General features: G+C 39.4%; 1 protein-coding gene across 9 annotated transcripts in view; it reads left to right on the forward strand.

The window, feature by feature from the left end:
- The window catches only part of MBD5 (methyl-CpG binding domain protein 5), a 146,845-nt gene that overhangs the window by 64,299 nt on the left and 59,417 nt on the right, over nt 1–23,129 (forward strand). For all 9 annotated transcript variants that reach the window (XM_068408298.1, XM_068408305.1, XM_068408306.1 and 6 more), the window contains 2 exons: nt 16,243–16,378; nt 20,789–20,980. The gene's annotated coding sequence lies outside the window, so the exon portion shown is untranslated. The remainder of the gene's footprint in view (nt 1–16,242; nt 16,379–20,788; nt 20,981–23,129) is intronic.

Here is a 23,129-nt window from a genome sequence, read left to right on the forward strand (position 1 = left end):
CCTTGTCCACTGCAGTTCAAGGCTTGACAGTAAAAGTACAGAAAAGCCCAAAGCAGAGAATGCTGACTTAATAGTTTCAAAAGTTGGAAGCAAGAGTGTACAATAAAAACAAACCTAATCTGTACTTCTAGAGAAAATATGCTAAAATAGCTAAAAACGTGCTACACCTTCAAGGCCGTCTTTGAACACTAGAAGAACTTGCATTTTGTCTAATTTTTACTGACCTCGCCCTCAAATACATGATCTTGGTGTAGTTTCAAATGCAAATGTTGCTGATCTCTAGAGCCTCTATGCTTTTCCCTTTGACATTTCCTAACTACTTCATAAAGAATGGTAGGGCTAGCTGTCTACCTCATTAGGTTGATTTAATTTTTTAACACTCAGCTTTCGATAGATTTCCAATATGATATCTTTGGTTGTATTTTGGCAGGAGTACAAGATTTAAGGCCTTTGGCCAGTCCTTTTCAGGAACCAAACTGCCTCTTCATCTGTCGTCGTTTCAGTGGTTCATGCGTACAAGTCCAAAAATGGCTTTAGAGATTTGGGATGCAGGAGGAGAGCTTTCCTGCATGTCTGTTGATTTACTCTGATCTGTATTGGTGGCAAAAAAAAAACCCAACTGATGATTCACCAGGTTTCCATTCTGTGTGAAGGAGTTTGAACGCTTCACTAGTGTGGTGGTAAGTGTAGCATTTGATGGTAGGACATCAACAGCTAGTGCTTTTGTGATGGACGCTTGCATGGCATGGGCAGTGGTTGTCAATGCTTCAAGTCCCAGGTGGTGCTAAGGCTTTGGACAGAATCTGCACGTTTCCATTGTACAAGTTACCAGTGTGTATCCAGGATGAGATAAATCGGAGTAAATTAGTTTGTTTGGGAAAACTTGCACTCGTTAGGTGTTTAATAAATACCAGTTTTTGCAGTGTTCCAAAGAAGCTTCCAGAAAGAAGCTTAATAGCTGATAACTTCACCCTGTAAAGGTAGGGTACCTCAACCGTTGGGAATCCATAGGTCGTGTGTGGGATGATTGGAGTGGCAGGAGAAAGCATCACACTTGGGCTGCAGGACTGGGAGTGATACCTGCCCAGGAGTAACAGCACATGGTGAGTTTTGCATAATATATGTGGCGCTAAAGCAAGGTAATTACTGATGACTTAAGTCAGAAGTAACAGACTTGCAGCTCGTTTTGCACAGTTTGAAGAATTGTTTCCTATGCTGAGGGAGATGGGGCTGGCAGTGGGGAGGGTGGGAGGAGGTGGAACAAGCCCTTACTAAGGAGCATAGAGAAGTCTTGATACATTATGTAGGCACTTAAAAGATATTTCACCTTCGCATCATGTCCTGTAAGTTCTTGTTGCTTTCATAATTTCGTCCTACTTTTTCACTTTGTAAACTATTTACGCTTAACATGTTTCTGTTGATATAAAAGTAATGTTCCAGAGAGCTATCTGGTAACTGTTAGCATCCACCTGAACAGCAGAATCGCTTTTTGTACAAAAAAAAAACCTATGGAAGAATATGTTTAGCATCACTGTTCAAACCAAAAGATAACAACGATAAATCAGATGCCTGTTGCTTTTTGTCCCTTCTGAAAAACAAAAGCTACACCCAGAGTAATGTTGTATCCCTGGCACTTTATTAAATCCAAAAATATAATAACTACTTAATAAAACAAAAGGCAATTCAGAGCATGTATGAGTTGGTAATTAGAAAACAAAAAAAGCCCTTGCTAAAGAGCATCAGGCATCTGAGGTTGCACGGATATGCAAGCAGCTAGCAATAGGAGAAGAGGACACAGCCTCAAGCTTCACCAGGGGAGGTTCAGGTTGGACATTAGGAAGCATTTCTTCTCAGCAAGGGTCATTAGCCATTGGAAGGGGCTGCTCAGGGAGGTGGTGGAGTCACCATCTCTGGAGGTGTTTAAGAAAAGCCTGGACATGGCACTTAGTGCCATGGTCTAGTTGCCATGGTGGTGTCAGGGCAATGGTTGGACTCGATGATCCCAGAGGGCTCTTCCAACCTCATTGATTCTGGGATTCTGTGTGGTGTATGTGGGATGGAGGGGAGGGGGGGCACGCTGCCTCTAGGAAGTCCTGTTACACTATTCAGTGATTAGAGAGACAAAGAGAAAGTCACTTTACTATACAGTGGAAAGAGAAAATGAGCCTTGCTCTGGGGTGCTGAAAATCAAACAGGTGATAGTACAAGAAATCTTTATGGCCCTCTTGTAAATCTTACCCAATTAAAGGGAACACGGCAATTCTAAATCAGCTGTCCCAGGAAATCAACAGTGGTTTTAAATGCGTGCAAACTGAAAACAATCGTATGCCTGAACTTCTTGTGCTGGTGCCAGCTATAAAGAAAAATAGAAAGGAAAAAAAATGATAGGTTTCAAAGTTGATAATTGTGCTGAAGTGCTATGCCTGGAAATCACTTAATAACTTTTCCATTGGCATAAATTACTGTATGTAAATGTATTTATAATGTCTTTGCAGTAATACAAAATACCTGAAATCCCGAGTTCCTTGCTAAGCTTGCAGCACTGCAGTTACTAAAACACAACCTGATGCTGTACTGCCTTTTGGCTTAACCTGAGATCATTCCATGAATGTCAAATAACATAATGCTAAGGATATTCAAAATTCATGCAAAACATGATGGCAATATGTGTGACCTCAACTCCAGAGTAGCATAATGTGTTAAATTATCTTGCTGTTGTTCCAAAAAGCTTCATGGATTAAGTTTTTTTAAAAGTGCTACTCTGTAACAGTGGGAAACTTAAAAAAAAAATAAAAATTCTACCTTTTAAGCTTTTTGGCTTAGCTTAGCTTCTCAAAACTCCCCGTATCTCACGCTGTCTTTATAGTGTGACAGTCCCTGCCCGTGTCTGTAGTCATTTTGGGCAGAGAAGAGCTTTGCTCTAAGGTGTGTTGGATCTCCTGCTCAGTATGACTCTTCACACCTACTTGCATACATGGCAGTCTCCAAGTTACCTTTTATTGCTGACTGCACACAAATTTGAAAGCGGAGATTAAAATAAACTTATATTCCTTTTTATTGGTTTTATGTGTTAGTCTTCTCTACTCATAAATGGCATCTGGAAAGCATGCTACCAACACACGTTTCTAGCAAACACGTTGGCCAAATTTGTACAGAGATGCTAAATAGTCTGTGGGGTTCGAGGAGTTTAGAAAACCAACGTGAAATCTGACGGCTTTGAAAGACTTTGAGCTCTTCAACTCTTGTACGTAAATTTAGTGTTTTCATCTCTGCTGCAAGGGCCCGGGCTACCCTTCAGTGTACGATTGCAACAAATTTAGAGTTTGCTTTGGGATTTGTATTGGGACTGAGACAATGAATAAAATTTATAAAGCAGAAAGGATAGTTTACTTTGTGCTGTCAAATTAACTCTGCCACAACATGACTTGGTTGCAGCAAGTGGGAAGAAATACTGACACAAAATATTTTGGTACATGGGTATCACGATAGTTCTTGATGATAATATGAGGAATGTTCGGGTACAGTATTATTTCTGTGCAGGTGAATTCATATTTTCTGTATTTAAGGTTTCTTTAGAAGAATAAAACAAAAGTCTGTTTAAAGAAAAACCTGATTTTAAACTGCTCGTTTTTATCTGCTGCCTAAAATCCTTGAAGGTGCTGAAGTACAAACTTTTTACCCCAGTATATTTACCATAGTGTACTTGATTGGGCCGACCTACAGCAGTTACAGACTGTTTCCATTTACTACCACTTCATGTATGTTTTAGGATAAATTCTTACCTTCAGTAAATTTACACTGCTTTGTAGCGAAGCCCTGGTATGCGAGACGAGGATCCAGCTGCATGAGTAGTTTCTCAATGTTGGTAGTTTAGCAGAGGACTTGTTTATAGTTCAAAAAATAAATAATTCAGAAGATTGTATCTGGTTTGTGTTGGCTGTTTGGAACCCTGCTTAAAAATTACTGATTCAGTAATTTTACTTAGTAGCAGCTATTACCTCCATGAACTTTTACAGCATTATGACTTTTTCAGTAGTGTTCATATTCTGTATTGTGGCTTGGTTCGGCATTTCCCATTGTGACAACATGTTTGGAGGCTAATTTTAATAGTGCTTGTGTTGGCTCTTTGAAGGTACATCAACCTTGCTTTCTAAATCTCCTCTGAGACTCTTGTTCTGTGTGTGAGGTGAGTCACTTTCTCTAGCTCCAAAACTTTAGATGAGATACGTGTTACTAGAAGTATTCAAGAACATAAGCCGCAAAAAGGTTGTAGCTACTGGAGTTGAGGAAAGGCTTGAACACTGTTATTTGTAACTGCTAACACAAAATGTCAGGAAGAATATACTGACATATTCCCTATTTCATATGTTTTGGACTCGATGATCCCTGAGGTCTCTTCCAACCTGGTTGATTCTGTGATTCTGTGATATTAGGAAAAATTTCTTCATGGAAAGGGTTATCAAGCAGTGGAACAGTCTGCCCAGGGAAGTGGTGGAGTCGCCATCCCTGGAGGGATTTAAAGGTGAGTAAATGTAGTGCTTAGGGATACGGTTTAGGGATAATTTTTAGTGGTTGACTTGGTAGTGTTGGGTTGATGGTTGGACTCGATGATGTTAAAGGTCCTTTCCCACCAAGACGATTCTGTGATTCTGAGGCTACTAGAAACGTTGGATGCCGTAGAGCAGAAAACTCTTAGGAGGAAAGTTACATTCATTTCCCTTGTGTTCAAGCCATCAGGCCTACTGGAAAAAGCTGTTTCCTTTCATGGGTGGCTCAAGAATGGGAATGATAAAAGTGATGAAGCCATAGCTGATGCTCTTTGGTTTTTTAGTATATCATCATAAACACATGCTAAACTATGGTCTGAGATGTATTCTGGGGTTGTTAGGTAAACATGAGGTAGTGCTTCTTAGATATTTTATCTCATATACTATGACAGGGAAATACTTTGTGCAGCTGTTTAAAATCTTATCACTAAAGATTGGGGTGTTTAACCACATTAGGTTGCAGAGATCTCTGTTCACTGAGAATTAAAGGCATTCTCATCTCTTTTTCAGGTCATCTTGATATTTTAAAAAATAATTCTCATTGCCCAAACTTTACATATTTTCAACTGTTCTCTGAAATTGAGCAGTAGCTAAAATAGGTATTTCCTAATGCAGTAGTGCACATCGCCATTTTACTTAATATTTTAATTTTGTGTCTTTATGTATGACCGTGTTTTTGTTGACATCCTCTTACAGTAAGATGAGACTGCAAGTCTTTAGTTCCTCCGGTGAGGAACTAAACAAATGTTCATCATATTGTTGGTCATCTTGTTAATCCAAAGTGATGGTGAAGGAGTAGAATTTTACACAGTTATTTTAGGTCCCAGCTTTAGTTTACGTGTTTCCACATTCGCATGTTCAAAAAAACTGACTGAAAATTTCCTCATTGGCATAACTACTTACTGCCATCCCTTGAAAAATGGTTTTAAATCTCATCAGTCTCTTTGTGTATGCAATTACTTTCAGCCATGGGTGCTTTTTGGAGGCAGTGGAACCATTCAGTCACTTTGTCAGGCATGCACCTATCTGGTTTGGATCAGTTTTTAGTAGGTAAAGCTCGAAAATACTGAAATACAGGAGAGGCTGGCTCAGGGAGCATCAACTTACATGTGTTGTAAGGGAGGGAGGAAGTTTCTACATGAAGTACATGTCCAGAGGTGTAGTTTCCGTTTTCCTGATGAGGGAGGCAGCCTGTAGGTCCCCATGGGTGGCTTGAGTTCCACCAGCCATACTCTCTCGCTACTCCACTCCCTGCAAGGCTTGAGGTGCCAGCAGCTGGCAGGTAAGACACTCCAAATAGCTGGACCTTTCATGTCTGGCTTATTACGTGTCAGACCAAGGCCCCTGAGCGCTGCTTCCGAAAATCTGAGAGGTGTACTCTTACAGCTGTCAAATTTACGTCAAGGTAAATTACAGTAAGGTGTAGGTGCGCTTTGGTCCTTAGGCTGCAGCTCACCGTTAGTATCTCAGCGCTGGCTTTGAATAGAAATCTTTTTATCTGCCCGATTAGTAGTTGCCGGGGGATCTGATTGTCCCATCAATTTCAATGTAGCGTAATTCAGGAGGAATTTAAAGTTTTTCTCCTTGAATGGATGTCTCGGTACTCTTTGGGAAATGAATTCTGTCACCTGGAAGCTCCCGTTAACCCCTTCCCACCAGCCGCCGTACCTTTGAATTAGAGACGTTTGCAAGTACAGAAGAGGCAACAGAAGCTTCAGGGGTCAGAAACTCTCTCTGACATTAAACCTAAATCCAGATAGTGTAAAAACATGGTAAGAATGAAGGAACTGGGACACTTAGCTTGTGGTTTTGTGAAGAAGGAAAAAATCCCGTCATTAAACCAGACCAGTTGACACTGTGCAATTCACTGTTCTTAGATCCGTACAAAATTGTACAGCCATACAGCTATTACATTTTTAATTGTTAAATTAAGATAACTTGCAAAGCAATTAAAAGTGTTTAACTTCTTGTTAATGACTGGAGGCCTTAATTTAAGTCTTTTGCGTTGTATATTAGAAGTTTCTTTGGCTTGAAAGGGTTTTTTTTTTTTTTGTTGGCAGAGAAAATTTTACATCAAATCTTGTAAAATGAAAACAAACTTCGTGTAACCAAGTTGTCTGTTGACTATTACTAAAAGTCTTGTTCTTGGATCCTTTTCTCTGTGTGTTCTGCTGATGTGAAAATCCAGCTAACACGAAGCTGCTCTAACACATGGAACACTTCCCTTGATCTCTGTGTGACAGCATTAATACAGCCATTCATTGAATTGCATCCCAAAAAACATTTTAGAAGAAAGAGACCTAATGCACTTTATATTTTCAATATTTTGAATTTACACTGTAGATTTTGTAATGTAACAAACTTAGAGAAAAGAGCTAAATCTGTGATTATTTTTTTAAAGGATTTGTTGTTGTTGCAATAGCTTTCTGTCTTTAATCTTTCAATATGTGTGTATTTAACTTAAAAAAATCTGGTTTTTACCTACTCCTATTGTTGATTCACTGTCAAACACCTTGTCAACTTTAAAGGATTTAACTGTCCCCTCTTTTTCTTGTCTAATAATGCTTATAGAGCAGACGTGAGATAAAAAATGGCATCTCCTATGGAGACAGGCTGAGAGTTGGGGCTGTTCAGCCTGGAGAAAAGAAGGCTCCAGGGAGACCTTCTAGCACCTTCCAGTACCTGAAGGGGCTACAGGAAAGCTAGAGAGGGGTTTTTTACAAGGACAAGTAGTGACAGGATGAGGGGGAATGGTTTTAAACTGAAAGAGGGGAGATTGAGATGAGATATTAGGAAGAAATTCTTTGCTGTGAGGGTGGTGAGACCCTGGCCCAGGTTGCCCAGAGAAGCTGTGGCTGCCCCCTCCCTGGCAGTGTTCAAGGCCAGGCTGGATGGGGCTTGGAGCAACTGGTCTGGTGGAAGGTGTCCCTGCTGTGGCAGGGGGTTGGAACTGGATGGTCTTTAAGGTCCCTTCCAACCCAAACCAGTCTGTGATTCTATGATCTAGGTTTGTGGAAGCATTGAGGGGGGAATGTGTTTTCATGGGAGGTTGCTAAGGCAATTCTTTCTAGTTTTGTTCTCATCCTCTTCCCCTAGAAGCTACTTGGTTATCTCAATAAACCAAAGGGTTAGTACATTTATGATGCTGTGTAATAAGTCCTTTCTGAAAAAATATTATAAGTTTTTAGTGTTGTGATGTTTCCTCTGGTTTTTCATTTGCAGTTCGATTAGCTGACACTGTCATACATTGGCAGCTTTGACTTTTAGCTTTGGAATCCGCCTTGTTCTTTCTTATTGGTGAATTGCTCAGAGTAAAAACAACATGAAAATTTATCAGATAAGAATTATCACTTCTTTTTTGCCTAATGAAGTGTGCAAAGCAGACCAATAAACCAGTTACATGTCTGTGTCCAGTCATTATTCCTTAGCCTGCATAATTTGGTATTGCAAAGTACTGCGTTAAAGTAGAAATTGGAAGATAGAAAACTTTTTATCTTTCATGATCTGCAATAAAAAAAGTTAAGAACAAGCCCAACAGCTAGTTTTGAGTGCAGAGGTATCAGTAGCCATTTATGTGTTGGTCTGGGAATTACTCTCTTTTCACAATGATTAAGAACTGTGTAACAAAGGTTCTCATTGCCTCGCCGGTGGCTTTACACCACCTCTCGGTATTGCAAATGCTGAGTACGTGCTTGAGTATCTTTGTCAGGATGTCGAACTCCGTATCAGCATGTAATTAACTTACTGCTGTCAGGTGATTCCTATGATCAGCCTGCTGTAGGAGATGTTTAATGTGACGCTGTGTCTGTGTCAGCTGTAGCTATCACGGCAATCATCGCCACTGAATTTGATTTATATTTTTTCCCATTACAAACCACTGCCAGAAGGCACGATGGCCTGGTGTGGCAGAAACCGCCACTGGTGCCTGGGTCCCAGGGCAGCTCTGCCTGCTGACTCCCGAAAACTCTTACATTAGTACTTGCAGCCTTGCAGCTCGCTGAATACAGCGGGATGGCGTCCTGGTTTAGGGAATAGGCTTGGGTTTGGTCATCCGGATTTGTGTGATGTCAGGAAGTCCAACCAGTGACCCAGGCTAAGTCTGCCAGCACGACCGTTGTAGATTGCTTGGTCGTTTGCTTGGAAATACTCTTGCATGTGGCTGAAATCTTATCTCTGGGGAAGGGATTCTTGATGTTGATGGGGAGATGGATGTGCTTCTGACCACGGGAAGGCAATGGGACTGCTGAGGTCCAGCCTGCTCTAGGGAGAACGGTTCCTTAGTGCCAGCCTGGAAAGAAGCAGGGAGTAGGTGTGGATGAGGAGAACTGTCCTCATCCACAAACTACCAGCGCAGGTATTTGTCTATTTTTAGATTTTTAACTGAAAAAGTCTTATGTGACTAGAAATGCTTCCATATCCATCACTTGCTTGAACTAGCCTGTGACCATACCCTCAGTGATGTTCTCCGCCAGCTGCAGCTCTCGTCAGCTCTAACCTCACCAAGAGCCTCCCTGGAGGAAGGTGCGTTGCTTTCCTTATTGGGCTTCTCCAACCTAGGTGAGGGCTGAGGGAATACACCGGGACACATTTTCCCCTGACAAGACTCCACAGAGATGTACTGAAGAAATGGAGAATCGTATCCGGGGGGTGAGTAGCAAGAGAGAGTGAGTTCAGCTGGTGTCAGGGTGAGATGTGTTACCAGGAACGGCTGAGGGAGCTGGGGTTGTTTAGCCTGGAGAAGAGGAGGCTCAGAGGTGACCTTAGTGCAGTGTACAACTACCTGAAGGGAGGTTGTAGTGAAGTGGGAGTCGGCCTCTTCTCCCAGGCAACTAGCAATAGGACAAGAGGACACAGCCTCAAGCTTGGCCAGGGGAGGTTCAGGTTGGACATTAGGAAGCATTTCTTCTCAGCAAGGGTCATTAGCCATTGGAAGGGGCTGCCCAGGGAGGTGGTGGAGTCACCATCTCTGGATGTGTTTAAGAAAAGCCTGGACATGGCACTTAGTGCCCTGGTCTCGTTGCCGTGGTGGTGTCAGGGCAATGGTTGGACTCGATGATCCCAGAGGTCTCTTCCAACCTGGTTGATTCTGTTTAGGAGAGGACTTGAGCAGGAGATGAGGAGGAGTTTCAGGACTGTATGAAGCGCAGGTTGTCTGCTTGATACGTGTGGGGGATTAGATCCAAGAGCAAAAGTGTGGTGAGGAGAAGGTGAAGGAGCAAGTGCAGTTGGTGGTGAGAGAGTGCAGGAACCAGCTTTCCAGCAAAAGCCCTGAAGGCATCACGGCCGCTTCTGCCTGAGCAGGAGAAGGGGAGTCCAGAGTTTGCACTGTTATGAATGGCTTTTCATTGACCTTAGGATGTTTCTGTGCACTGTAGGCGTAGGCTGATGGCAAATCACTTTTCTATGGATAAAAAAAATATAAAATTTTTTGCTTTAGTAGTAATCAGATTAAAATTATCTTTTCCTCTACTGCCAGCTTTCTGTGACTTTTTGTTTGATTCTTGGATTAGGATTTTTTATATTCTGTATATGTTATATAATCCATGTTGTGTATTTATATAAAACATTCTATAGATATTAATATTTTTGTATTTCAGTGCAGGTTGGTGTTCAAAGTGGGGTTTCAGGAAAAATTCAGCTCTGTCAGATTGTGCAGCAAGGGTAATTGTGATCACAGCAGTGGCCAGAACAATACATGATGTATGTATCAATAATTACCCAAAGTCACCATAAAGCTTCCAAATCAGTAAATTCATTAAGACATCATGAGGTCTTAGGTATGTTTTATTGTCTGCGGCATTTTTCTCATCTCTGGCCTTTTCACAAACTTAAAAGGTTTCAGAAAACCTTGCAACAAAGAGGTGAGTTTCATTGGCCTTTAAGAGGATGGGTACTTTTTTCCCCAATGACATTCAGTATGTTTGTCATTAAAGCAGTTAGTAATATTTCACTTGTCCGTTTGGCCTTACTACTACTTGTAGCAGGTGATAGGTATTTCTGCAAATCAGAGGAATGTGTGATGATTTAGTACCGTGGTACTTAGAAATACCTTAAAAACAGACTTTGTAAAATCTGTCGAAGCTTTCTGAAAAATTGTTCCATCTTAGGCTGAATTTTTAGAGAATTTGGATCTCTATGAATAGAGAAAATGGATATTTTTAGAATTATCAGATTCAAATAGTAGGGCATTTTATATAAATATAGACTCAGTAGTGATCCAATGTGAATTATATTAAACTCAGTGGGAAACCATCTATTAACCTTAGCAAGAATAGAATTAGAATTCCAGAATCTGAATTCTGCTTTAGGAGTCCTGTGTCAGGGGATTATTAAAATACCATCCTAATACTTTATGAATGAATTGGACAATTAGTAGTACTAATTAGTAGTGACGTCAGTTTGAAAGAACTACTTAGAGGAAGTGCAATGATGAATATTCCTCGATGGTGAAGGAGGCAGCGTGGTGTGTGCTGGGTAGTGAAATGAAATTCCTTCGCTATGTAAATTTATTTTGAATTTTCTTTCCAGTTTCAGGTGGGATACTCGCTGTAGTACACAGTGTCCAGGCTTTTCCATAGCATGACAAGATTTAATACCTTGTAAGGCACTGCAGAGATATTAAGTAATGAAACCTGTGTTATGATGCCTTTGATTATCATTTTACGGGGAGTTTGACACCCTCGAGCCATAGAGGGGTGACAGAAGCAAAGACTATGGGAAGTGTGAGCGCTCCGGTGATGAAGTTGGTCACGTCACTAAATAAGCAAAGAGTAAAATTCAACATGTGAAACCCATTGGCTGTGCAGTCAGTGGTGGTGAAAGCTATTCCCTGACCTTCCTTAAGCTAATCCTTCTTTAAACACGTTAGTGATGAGAGGATTGTGAGGCAACAACCTTTTTTTATTTCCCTCCTTTTTTTCCTTAGCTTCTTTAAGAGTTTCCAATTTTCGCAGTAACAACGAAAAAAACACTTATATATGGTGGTGTTTGTTACCTGGGTGGGTGTTTCCTTCTATATGAACTTCAGATATATGATATAATATTTCAGATTTAGGAGAAAACTGATTTCTCTGCCACCAGCGTTGGTTGTAGCCTGAGTCCAGACCAGAAGAAAATGGATGCAAAGAGTCTGTGCTGGACACCAGTCCTTGAGTCCTTCTCCTGTCAGCTGCAGTGGCAGCATTTGGCCTACATGAAAATAATCAAGATTTGCCAGTTATGCAGAATTGTGCCAAGAATTTTTAAATAAGAAATAACATAGTTTAGAAAAGTTTATGTTATTTTCTTTTTGGAGGATTTAATTTTAAACAATGGCATCATGTCATGTCTAACAGAAGGCACTTTATTATGTGATGAAAAAGTATCATGAGCCAAAAATATAAACTGTTGGTGTGCTTGCTGCATTAAATTTCTTCTTTCCTAATGAGTTTGAGGCTTTGGATAATAGATTAATCTTAAAGTCCAGGTATCCTTTTATTCTGCTGCTTGTGCTGTTGGTGTATTTATTCAAAGATTTGTACAGTGCTTCAGCTGTTTACGCCGTGTTCTTAGAGGAATGGAAAAGCTCCCGTCTTGGTGTCAACACAAATATTTTTATATGAAATAATCTGCATCATAACTGGTGGGTTCAGTTAGACCTTATCTGTGAATGATGAGTTCCAGCACGGTGTGGAGGCACACGAGCAGCTGGAGGGACAGCAGGAGAGCTGGGCAGGAGGAAAGTCTTCAGGGCAACGCCTGTGTGTCCTGTGTCTCATCCACGTCAAGCATTATGAGGAAAATGTATGTTAATGTAAAGAAAATGCATATAACGTTTGTTGCTGACCTTTAGACAGTTTGTAAATATGCTTTTGAGGCTCTGTTTCTGCAATTTGTATACATTACAAAGTACAGGAGAGGTTTAAAGTCATAATTTAGGACTACTGACCCCACTGTCAAATTCTCTATTAGTTTCCGATGTCAAGATATGACACAGCTACAACTGAAGCCACGTACAAATTTGTATTTTGTCTGTGAAGGCTTTGTGTCAGCCATAGACATCAAGAAGAAAATGGATTCACATCGTCCCCTTCTCATTAGGAATGGCTCTTGTACTGATAGCTGGCTCTCACGCACCTTTTGAAATACATCTGTGTTTCATGTAGAGACAAATAGAGACAGAAATTCAGTTATTTGTTAGTTTACAGTAGTGGTGACTAAATAAATTGGACTAATTCATTCTTTTCTACCTCTAACAACATCTGTTTAGGAAAAAAAGGAGGGGAAAAGACAAATTGGTATTATACAGAACTAAAATTATTTGTTGATTGGCTCAGTTCTCATCAGTTTCACAGTTATCTCTATATTAAATTAAAGATCAGTGAAGGAGTAAAGTAGATTACATTTCCATTGTGAGCTAGAAAATAGAAATCCGTGTACAACAGGTATGCAAAGTAGCTAATGGAAATAAATCACAAGTTTTTAAAAGGCTGTGTAACAGATGAATGAAAATAATTTTTAAATTATTCATTAATTTTTATTGCTAAGATGTTTTCACAAAAAATAAATTCAAATGCATGATTGTTTGTGAGAACCTTTAGTTGCCATACCGTACAGGTCCAAATCTCGAGTATTAACTTCATCACAATATCAAGAACAAGGAAGCAGCAAACATATTACTGCTTATTGTAGAAAATACAGGCAAATGCTCGCCATAGCAACCAGCAGTTAGGTAGGACGAGTGCTCTGGTACCCGGGCCGGCACTGTGCTTCCCTCCTTATCACCCAGGGTTGTACATGGGAGCGATTTGCTTTCTAGTTGGAAACTGATCTATTTGTCAATTGGATTGTTTTCGTGCAGTTTTTAAATTGCCAGGTGAAGGTGGCATGTGTGCTGTCTCTGAAGAGTAGCGTGCACCTTTCCTGTCAAAACCAAGGCTTTTTGTAAAATAAAAGGCTTTTCATGGCGGTAAGATACATTATTAGTACTTGTCACTTTCTTTATGAAAGTATCAGATATGCAGGATTTATAGGATTGAGACTGTTGACTAAACTCATGTCTCTGATTTTCTCCTCTTGCAAATTAAAACTCCATTTCTTTTTTTTTTTTCCTTGTAACTAAAAAAATAGATAATATCCCTGCTTACATCTTCTCTGTTCAAAGCTACATCCGCTCAAATGACACCGTTGCCAAATCTGTGAAGAATGTTGGTGTGTCAACCTTATAGCTATATATCACATACATAAAACAAATATGTTAGTATGTGAGCCGTATAGCTGTATATCACATACATAAAACAAATATGTTCGTATGTGAGCCTTATAGCTAATTTTTAAATCAGCTTCTCTGAAAGTCCTGCCTGTTTTATTTCTTTTAGCTTTAATGTTTTTCACTTGGTAGGTTGTGGGGTTAGGCAGTTAAAATGTATGTTTGAAGTTATATTAATAATTAATAATAATTAATCAACTTGTTATCATGCAAAAGAACCGTACACTTGGAAAAGGCCATATGTTCATGCAAGGTGGTCTTGGAAGGTGGGATATTTGCTTCTTGTTTTCTTATGTCATCTGTTATGTTTTAACTTCATTTTCTCCGGATACTGTATCTAGCAAATATTCAGCTAATAGATGTGAATTCTAATCAGTAAGGAAGCAAGATCAGTATTTCCAACAGCTTTATGATTGCCTTAGTCAGATACTCCAAAGAAATTTTTTTAGTCATGCCTACCTGCTCTTTGGTTTTATAACAGTTAAAATTTAGAATTAGGGTCATAGATTTTGAATATGCAGACAGCTAAATATTACTTTATTTAAACAATGAAATATACTGAGGTCCTCCTATGAGGACAGGAGATGAGAAGATATTTTCAATACTGCAGTACTCTAATGTAAAATAAATGAGCAAATATATTGAATTTCCCCAAGCACTTTGGCCTGGCGTGAGCCAAACTCACTGCTGCTCTTTCCACTCCCGAGTTACTCATTCCTGTACACGTGCCGCTCCTTCCTGCGCGTCTAGTCCAGCACAAGCGTTCCTCCAGCCGCAGAGATTAGGGAACCGATCTAGGTTAAGACTAATCCTGCAGAAATACACAAATCGGCTCCCTTATCTGATTCACCGGAGCAGCGTGAGCGTCTGCCCAGGGGAGGAGCAGTGCCTGGCCTGGAGCAGGAGGAGCCTTTTAGCAGAGGGTTGAGTTGTGCCCTCTAGCCTGAGTAAGGGGCTACACCTTGGGGGTTTCCTCCTCAAGAACAGTCCCACGTTACAGGAAAATGAAGAAATAAGGAGAAAATCTGGTGTCCTAATAGTTTTCATAGAATCGTTTTGGTTGGGAAGGACCTTTAAGATCAAGTCCAACCGTTAACCCAGCACTGCCAAGCCCACCAGTAAACCATGTCCTTCAGCACCACATCTACTCATCTTTTAAATCCCCCCAGGGATGGTGACTCCACCACTGCCCTGGGCAGCCTGTTCCAATGCTTGACAACCCTTTCAGTGAAGAAATTTTTCCTTATATCCAATCTAAACCTTCCCTGGCACAGTTTGAGGCCATTTCCTCTTGGCCTATCACTTGTTACCTGGGAGAAGAGACTAACACCCACCCCGCTACAATCTCCTTTCAGGTAGTTGTAGAGAGCGATAAGGTCTCCCCTCAGCCTCCTTTTCTCCAGACTGAACACCTCCAGTTCCTTCAGCTGCTCCTCATCAGGCTTGTGCTGCAGACCCTTCACCAGCTTTGTTGCACTTCTTTGGACTCTCTCCAGCACCGCAATGTGTTTCTGGTAGTAGTTTTCAAGCTTTCTGCTGAGGAGCTAACAGAGCCCTGGTCTTCTGGATTGCTCGAGGTTCCAGGTCTACACTGGGGAAACCTGCAAATCCTGTGATCCGTCTAGTTAGTCCAAGCATAATCATGCAAAGATATTTTAACCAGCTGCTTATGCTAGTTATAAGAATAAAATTAAATACAAGGCTCTGGTTAGGCTGAGTTCATGATTCTCCATCACATGTTCAAGTGACACAATTATTTGTAGCTTGCTTTGTTTTAGGGGAAAAAATCTACAAGGCATTTTAGGGAAAAATGCCTACAAGTCTAAAATCTCCATGCTATCTAAGCTACTTTGGGGTTTTTTATGTGAATGTATATAAATGTGTATGTGTGAGTGCATATATATAGAGGTGTGTATATAAATTAAATATAAATAAGCAAAACTGGGCATCTTTTTACAATTTTAGTTCTCTGAAGTTTTATGGTAGATCTTCTCAAGAATATCTCATTACAAAGTCCTATTATCTCTTCTCCAGCTGTGTAGGCTCTGTTTCTATAGCCTTAAATTCTGTGGAAGTGTAAAGCAGTGGAGGATACAGCCAGAGTTGGACTTGACCCTTGGACAGTAGGGTATTCTTCTGATTTTGCATGTATGGTCAATGAAGAAAGAGAGATCCTTCTAGAGGGCAGTTCAGAATACAGCGGTGTTTAGAATCAGAGTAGGTTAATTTATTTTAAATCACACTTTGGACTCTGCCTTTCTTCACTGACCACTGAGAGCACCTAGGTAAACTCTCCAGTTTTGTTCAGTTTGCTTTTCTGAATGCACCCATGGGTTTTGTGAGGCGAAGCAGTCTGTTAGAGAAGCCGTGCAGCCTACATGAAGCACCGGTGTTGATAACTTGTCTTTCTGCAAATCTTGTTTTAATACAACATGTATTTTATTGCAGGAAGAAGAGGCTTTATCACAACAAAACGGGCAAAGAAACGTAAAGACTTGAAGAAACAGCACTTCTCTAATTCTTTCCAAAAGTTGAGACCCACCAAAACCTGCTGGGTTGCCTCCACCAGTCTTCCTGATTTGAGGTAAGTGAATTCTCTCTTTGCCACTCCTTCTCTTCCTGTCACGTATATGTGGATAGTAAACACAGGGATTTCAAATTTTTAAATCATTTTTTCTGTTTTCTTTGATGTGTCAAAAAATAATGGTGGGCTTTCAGCAGGCTGGTGTTACAGGCAGTGTTGTTTATCCGGTAGTAATGTGGTGCCACCGCTAGCAACTAATGATATCGTGTTTGGGTTTAGTATTATGGAGGATCATGCAGTTACTAAATAACATTTTGTGTGACTTTTCCACTTAACAAAATAGAAATAGGAGTTATTGAAAATAAAATCAGACAAAATCAGACCGGATGCTTGTCTCTTAAGGTTTTGCCAGTTTTTTCTAGCATGGAGCCCATGGCTCTGATTTGGAATATACTCTTTTGGAGCAGTGTTTTTTAGTAAATGGGAAGAATAACCTGAGAAACAGCCAATAATTAAGTTGATTGGTTTAGAAGAAATAAATTCAAAACCTACCCGAAGGAGAAAGAGAACTGGCTGACTGCCATCCTCTTTCACTAGTCATTTGTGACAGTGCACAACTGAAAAGTTGAGTTTGTTTCTGTTACCGGAAGATCATTTTTTGGTATTTTTCATTTTTTCTTACGAAAAGTAGAATATCTTTAATTGTAGTTACACTAAATACCATAGTTGTAAGAATATTGTATGTTATCTTAAGAGATTAGATGGGGCCAGGATTTTTTTAATCTGTTAGCACAGACTTGTTATGTAAATAGAAAGCTCATAAAGCGAAGGAGACAGCACATGCACTGCAAAAACAGATGTCTCTTCCCCAGAAATACATTCCCCACTAGATTCCTGCAACTTGGTGACAACTTATTGGGAAGTTTGTTGTTATGGATATGTATGCAATAGAAAAATAAACATGTTGCAGTCAACTGTGTAAGTCCTGCACTTATCTTTGAATGATAAAAATAAACTGGTCTTTCCACGCGTGATGCGGTGCTATTTAATACCAGCTAGGACAGTCTGTGACAATCACCTTTTTACATTAAATAACAGACTTCAGAGGTGTAAGTGCTTTTTTCAATGTCAAGTGTCCATTTTTTAAATGAAAGAAAAAGATCCTTTGCAGTTTTTTTTACAAACGCTTATTTTTAATTCTTTATCACAAAAACTGGTAATTCCTAATAGGCAGAGAAAGGTAGGAAGGCTGGTTAAAAAGAGAATGAGCACAAGACTTCGAGGAGGGGAAAAGCAATGCAGAGCCTACTGAATGAGCCACAAAAATTCTCTTGGCTCGCCATATAGGAGCCTTTTGATTATCACCAGTAGTCTCTGCTTACTATTTATAACACTGTACTCACTGGCTGGTCATCTGTGTCTCTGGTGCTAGTATTTTGATGCTAGTAAGTTTGTAAATGCCATACGCATAATTAAGGTAATGTCTATTTTTTCAGCAGAAACTTAAATTACATCTTTGCTTACACGTTTCCATTTCCATATGTTCAGTATGGACAATTTTTATCATTAATTTATTGTTACAATTTAATTAGGTATTATAAGTTAAAAAATCAGGTTAGTTATTTGAATTAATTTTAATAACACTTTTCTGTAGATTTCTTGAGACCTTTATTAGAAGCTTCTTTTACTGATGCTACTTCAATCCTTACTACTGTCCGCATGACCTAGTTATCTTAAGCCCTAGTATGACTTAGGTTTCATTCTTGGGCTATTATTTCATCCATCTATTGAAATTGTTTCCAGTAAATTAGTTTTACAGTGTTTGCTATGACTAGCATTATATGCTCAAGGGAAGTTCTTCATAAAAATGTCTCTTATCAATACCTTTCAATGTGTTTAATAAATAATTTTATCTGAAGAATGTAATATCCATAATGAAATTATGATCTAAAATATATTTGTGTGCAAATTCTTTAGTGGTAGGGAGGTTTAGATTGGATATTAGGAAAAATTTCTTCACAGAAAGGGTTGTCAAGCAGTGGCACAGGCTGCCCAGGGAGGTGGTGGAGTCGCCATCCCTGGAAATATTTAAAAGACAAGTAGACGTAGTGCTTAGGGACATGGTTTAGTGGTGGCCTTGGCCGTGTTAGGTTAACGGTTGGACTCGATGTTCCTAAAGGTCCTTTCCAAACAAGACGATTCTCTGATACCATCTTTCTATTTGTTTTGTTACTGTAAAGGTAAGCTATGTTGTGAAGCCATGAATTCTTATTTATCTATAATTTTATGAATAACCTATCTAAAAATGTTCATTCTGTGAAGTATTTCATGCAGCTTATACACAGCGGAAACCAATCAAAAATTTCTGTCATTTCTACAATTGAAGAAGAAAATCTTATGTTTAAATTATGCCATTTATATGTTTGATTTTAAGATTTAGAGTTTCTGGAGTAATTTAGAAAACACTGGCATTCAGTTTCTTGATAAGCTGAAGCTAGTAGCTCAGGCCTGTTGGGAAGCGCCCAACCTTGTGAGTCCTTGGGATGCTTCACAGAGTGCCTCAAACTCCGTGAGATTTGTATCACAGTATGTCTGACTTTATTGTGAGTAGCCTTTACTGCAGCTCTGTCCATCGAATACCCCAATTCTTCACCTGCGGAAATGCAGTATTTTTTTTCAGTCATATATATTCAGTATTTAGACCCCTATGACTCCTTGCATTGATAAACTCTCAGTGTTCAGTTTTGTTTGTTCAGCAGGTGTTTAACCCTTTCAACTAAGGGGAAGAGGCTTTATTTTACTGATACCAATCATATTAATTTTGTTGTTAGGTATGTTTTATTATTTATCTTTTTATTTTCATCATTTTAATAATATCTCTGAACTGGATGTACCTTGTTAGTATAGATACGTGAAAACATTCAGTACTAAGAACAGGTAGGCCCTGTAATGTTCAGAAGCATTGAATGTATAGTGCTTAAACATGGAAGCTGTCTAGTGCCCCAGTCTTTAAGAAAATCTAAACATATATTCATAATTTTATAGGGGTGTAATTTTCAGTGATATTGATTGGGGAAGACCTTTAGCGAGTTAATCCTTTTTCTTCCATGTAGTTTGCATATGAAAAACCTGTTCTCTGAAAGTCTCTGCTGGGTTGGTAAATGAAACAACCAAGGCTCTTCGATACCCATTTTTACAAAATGCTGTACCCCAATTTTGCCCTTAAATTAGGAAGGTGCTGATCAACTGATAACTCAGGTAAATTAGTGGTACTAATAAAGTCAATGAAAGCCAAACAGCAGGTCATCACCAAGCAAGCAAGAAGGGTTTGCTTATAAACTTAACTAAGATATTTAATAATCATAATAAATACCATACTTGGTATTTACAGCCAGTATTTTATGTGACTTATGTGTTTATACCTGGTTTGTTTGGCTTATCTGAAAATTTCGTTCACATTTTGTATCAATGTGTTCGCTGTGAAGGGAGAAGGTTTTCACAACAACCAAGACCTTTACTATGACGACAAATGGCTTTAAGAGATTCCAAGTTATGTGGTCTGTAAATCAGAACAAATTAATTCTATTTTTTGTAGGATTCAAAAAGCATTGATTAGCTGTGTTGCATGTATTTTAATCGAAGATTTATTTAAAAAAATAAAATAAAATCCCCAATAATTCTGCATTTGTTAAATGTGTATTTCTAACCCTGAACTGTGCCCTGAGTCCTCAAGCTTTCAGGAGTAATGTTTTCAAGGCCTACATTAACTCTTTTGGATATGCCTTTAACCTAATGAGCTCCAATCCATTTCACCTCTAAAAGAACTAATTAATTGACGTAAAGTCCTGCAAAGACTGTTAACTGCTTTCTGTGTCAGAGACATTGAAACTGGCACAATCAAAGGCCTAACTAAGTCTGAGCAAGTGCAGGACTGCAGGTACATTTTGGTGGAGGTTCTGAAGGAAATGGCTCGATAACAGGGAGTTGTTAGGGAATAACCCAAGTTCTGCTCCAGCTGGGGCTCACCAGTAGCTGTGTGCCTGTGCAAAGACTGATTTAGTACCTCATCAGCAACACGGGTGGAACTTCTTACATAACCAAGGCCATTTGCAGCGTCGTAACTCTTCAAAGCCTAGACTTTTTGCCTTTGTAGTTGAAGGTTTTTAGTGTGCATCAGTACAACTAAGTTGTCTGAAGAAGTGACCTTCTTTATTCGCATACTAGTTCCATCATAAAAATCCATATACTCATTTTTATAGAAATCTACTCACTCTTCTGGACAGTGAACCACCGTAATGTAGTAAAAGGTATCATTTTTTTATCAGTTCCAACTGGAGCCATCCTACCCTTCTCTAAAAGCAAATATTATTGCAGTTTATAATTGGATAAAGGCTTAGAAAGCAATCGAGAAAAGTGAAATAAAAACATTTGGCTCATTCTTTAATTTAAATAATGCAACTGTCTCCACAGATGTAACGTGGGGTGCAAGAGTTCCTCAGATGAGGGATGTAGTAGGACAAGGAGCCAGCCTCAATGGACATAGCCCCTTATCAAGATCTGAACAGGAGACTATCTAAAGCAAAGCTGAAAGTGCATCAGGAATTTTAAGAAGCCTAAAGATCCCCAAGGTAACTAGAAGCAAGACCATGAGGAGTAATGTAGGTAAGTATTCAAAAGTAAATCAGTGCATTTCTGAAGCTGAGAAACTTTTGATTTTATTTTGATAGCTTTCTGCTGTGGTAGTAAAGATTGTTACAGAATGTGTTTCAAGTGATATAATACAAAAGATTTGAGCCAGTGTTAAAAAAATCTAATCAGAACAGCAGACATCTTTGACATTTAATGGTACTGAAGTAGAAAAGTAAACAATTTAGCAATTCATATCTTTGTATGAGATAGACAGTGCACCCGTACGTGGACCTTTTTGATAGCAGAACAAAGAAGAAAAAAGCATTCTTGACCTAGATTTAACAGATTGTATTGAAACAGCATATGAAGCACAGCATTGTAATGGTAACAAAACTACCATTTTGTGAGAGTGTGATTCATATGGAGTATTAGTCATAATTGGGAGTAATATATTTTGACATAATTAAACAATAGAACTCCAGTTACCTGTATCAGAAAATATTCAGCACCATCCTTGACCTAGTTTATCTTGTAGTAGCAAAGTGTAGCTGCCTTGCCCTGAGACGAAGCCAGAACTTTACAGTAAAATGTAAATTAAATACTGTTATTCTTACACATTTTCATTATCAAAATATAAGGTTATACCAAGTCAACAACCAGCAGATGGAGAAAAAGAATGTCCTAGGAAGCTCAAAGAACACACTAGGAAACTGAGCTATAAATACCAGGCTAATTCCATAGCTTTAAGATTTCTCCAAAGCTTTTTTAAATCCCTCCAGAAAAGACTGAAGAGATCCCTAAGCTGAAGTGCCCCAGTTGAAGAAATGTGTACTTTTTTATTTTTAAATAAAATTATGTTAATCTACAATAGATTGTTTGGACATCTTAATGAGTCAATGCAGTGTCTGTACTGTAGTTGTTGCTTCAGAATAAGGTTTTTAAACACATTGGTACATTTTCATTCTTATCAGTACTTTCTTCTTCAGAGAAATACAGAATTCTGTCTGATCACCTCTGAGCCCCTATGTATAGTATTCGCACAGAATACTTGATGTTCACAACTCATTTTGAGAGCTGTCCCTTTCAGTAGAGAGCTAACAGAAGGGCAGTCTTCTTTGGTAGGATTTTATGAAAACTTGGAAGACCTTTTGATATTTTTTCCTTTGTATTTATCAATTGTACCTATGGAATCTCATGTTGTGGCTATATTTAGAATATTTGTTTTTCTGGCTTCCATATTTAATATTCTCAATTCTTGAAAGCAGACTTTCAGATTTCATGGCATTCCAAGAGGGATGTTATTCTCATGTTGTAAACAAGTGTAAAAAAGTGTTTCCTGATGTTCAGACAGAACCTCCTGTGTTTCTGTCTGTGCGCGTTACCTCTTGTCCTGTCACTGGGCACCACGGAAAAGAGCCAGGCCTCATCTTCTTCGCACCCTTCTTTCAAGTACTCATCTTCATTGAGAAGATCCTCCCAGAGCCTTAATTTTCCTGATGTGTATTCAAAACTTCCCATGGTGCGTGTGTCTGCTGCTTGTCCTTTAACTGTGGATGTCAGAGGACATTCTGGCTCCATCTTCTCCTTAACCACATTAGCTAGGTGAAGCAGTAAGGTCTGCCCCTCACCTTCTCTTCTTGAGCTTCTCCTTCCACAAGGATCTCTTCACTCCTTAAAAATGTCTCTTTCTGCACTTGTGTTTTGCTTGAGAAAATACATTAAAAATAATACCTTTATGGAGTTTCCATTGCATGTTCCTTCTATAAGAGGAAGACAATTGAAGAGCTTGAAAAAAAAAAAATGACAAATCTTCATTCCTAGAGTGCTGGGAATTTTTAAAAATAGCATATAGTAACAATATCCGACACAAGACTCGGCGTGAAGTTCAACAAGACCAAGTGCCGGGTCTTACACTTCGGCCACAACAACCCCCTGCAGCGCTACAGGCTGGGGGAAGAGTGGTCAGAAAGCGGCCTGGCGGAAAGAGACCTGGGGGTGCTGATCGACAGCCGGCTAAACATGAGCCAGCAATGTGCCCAGGTGGCCAAGAAGGCCAATGGCATCCTGGCCTCTATTAGGAATAGTGTAGCCAGCCGGTGTAGGGAAGTGATCGTCCCTCCGTACTCGGCACTGGTGAGGCCGCACCTTGAATCCTGTGTCCAGTTGTGGGCCCCGCACTTCA

The sequence above is a fragment of the Nyctibius grandis genome, chromosome 9, assembly GCF_013368605.1.
Source record: "Nyctibius grandis isolate bNycGra1 chromosome 9, bNycGra1.pri, whole genome shotgun sequence".
NCBI classification, from domain to species: Eukaryota; Metazoa; Chordata; class Aves; order Nyctibiiformes; family Nyctibiidae; genus Nyctibius; species Nyctibius grandis.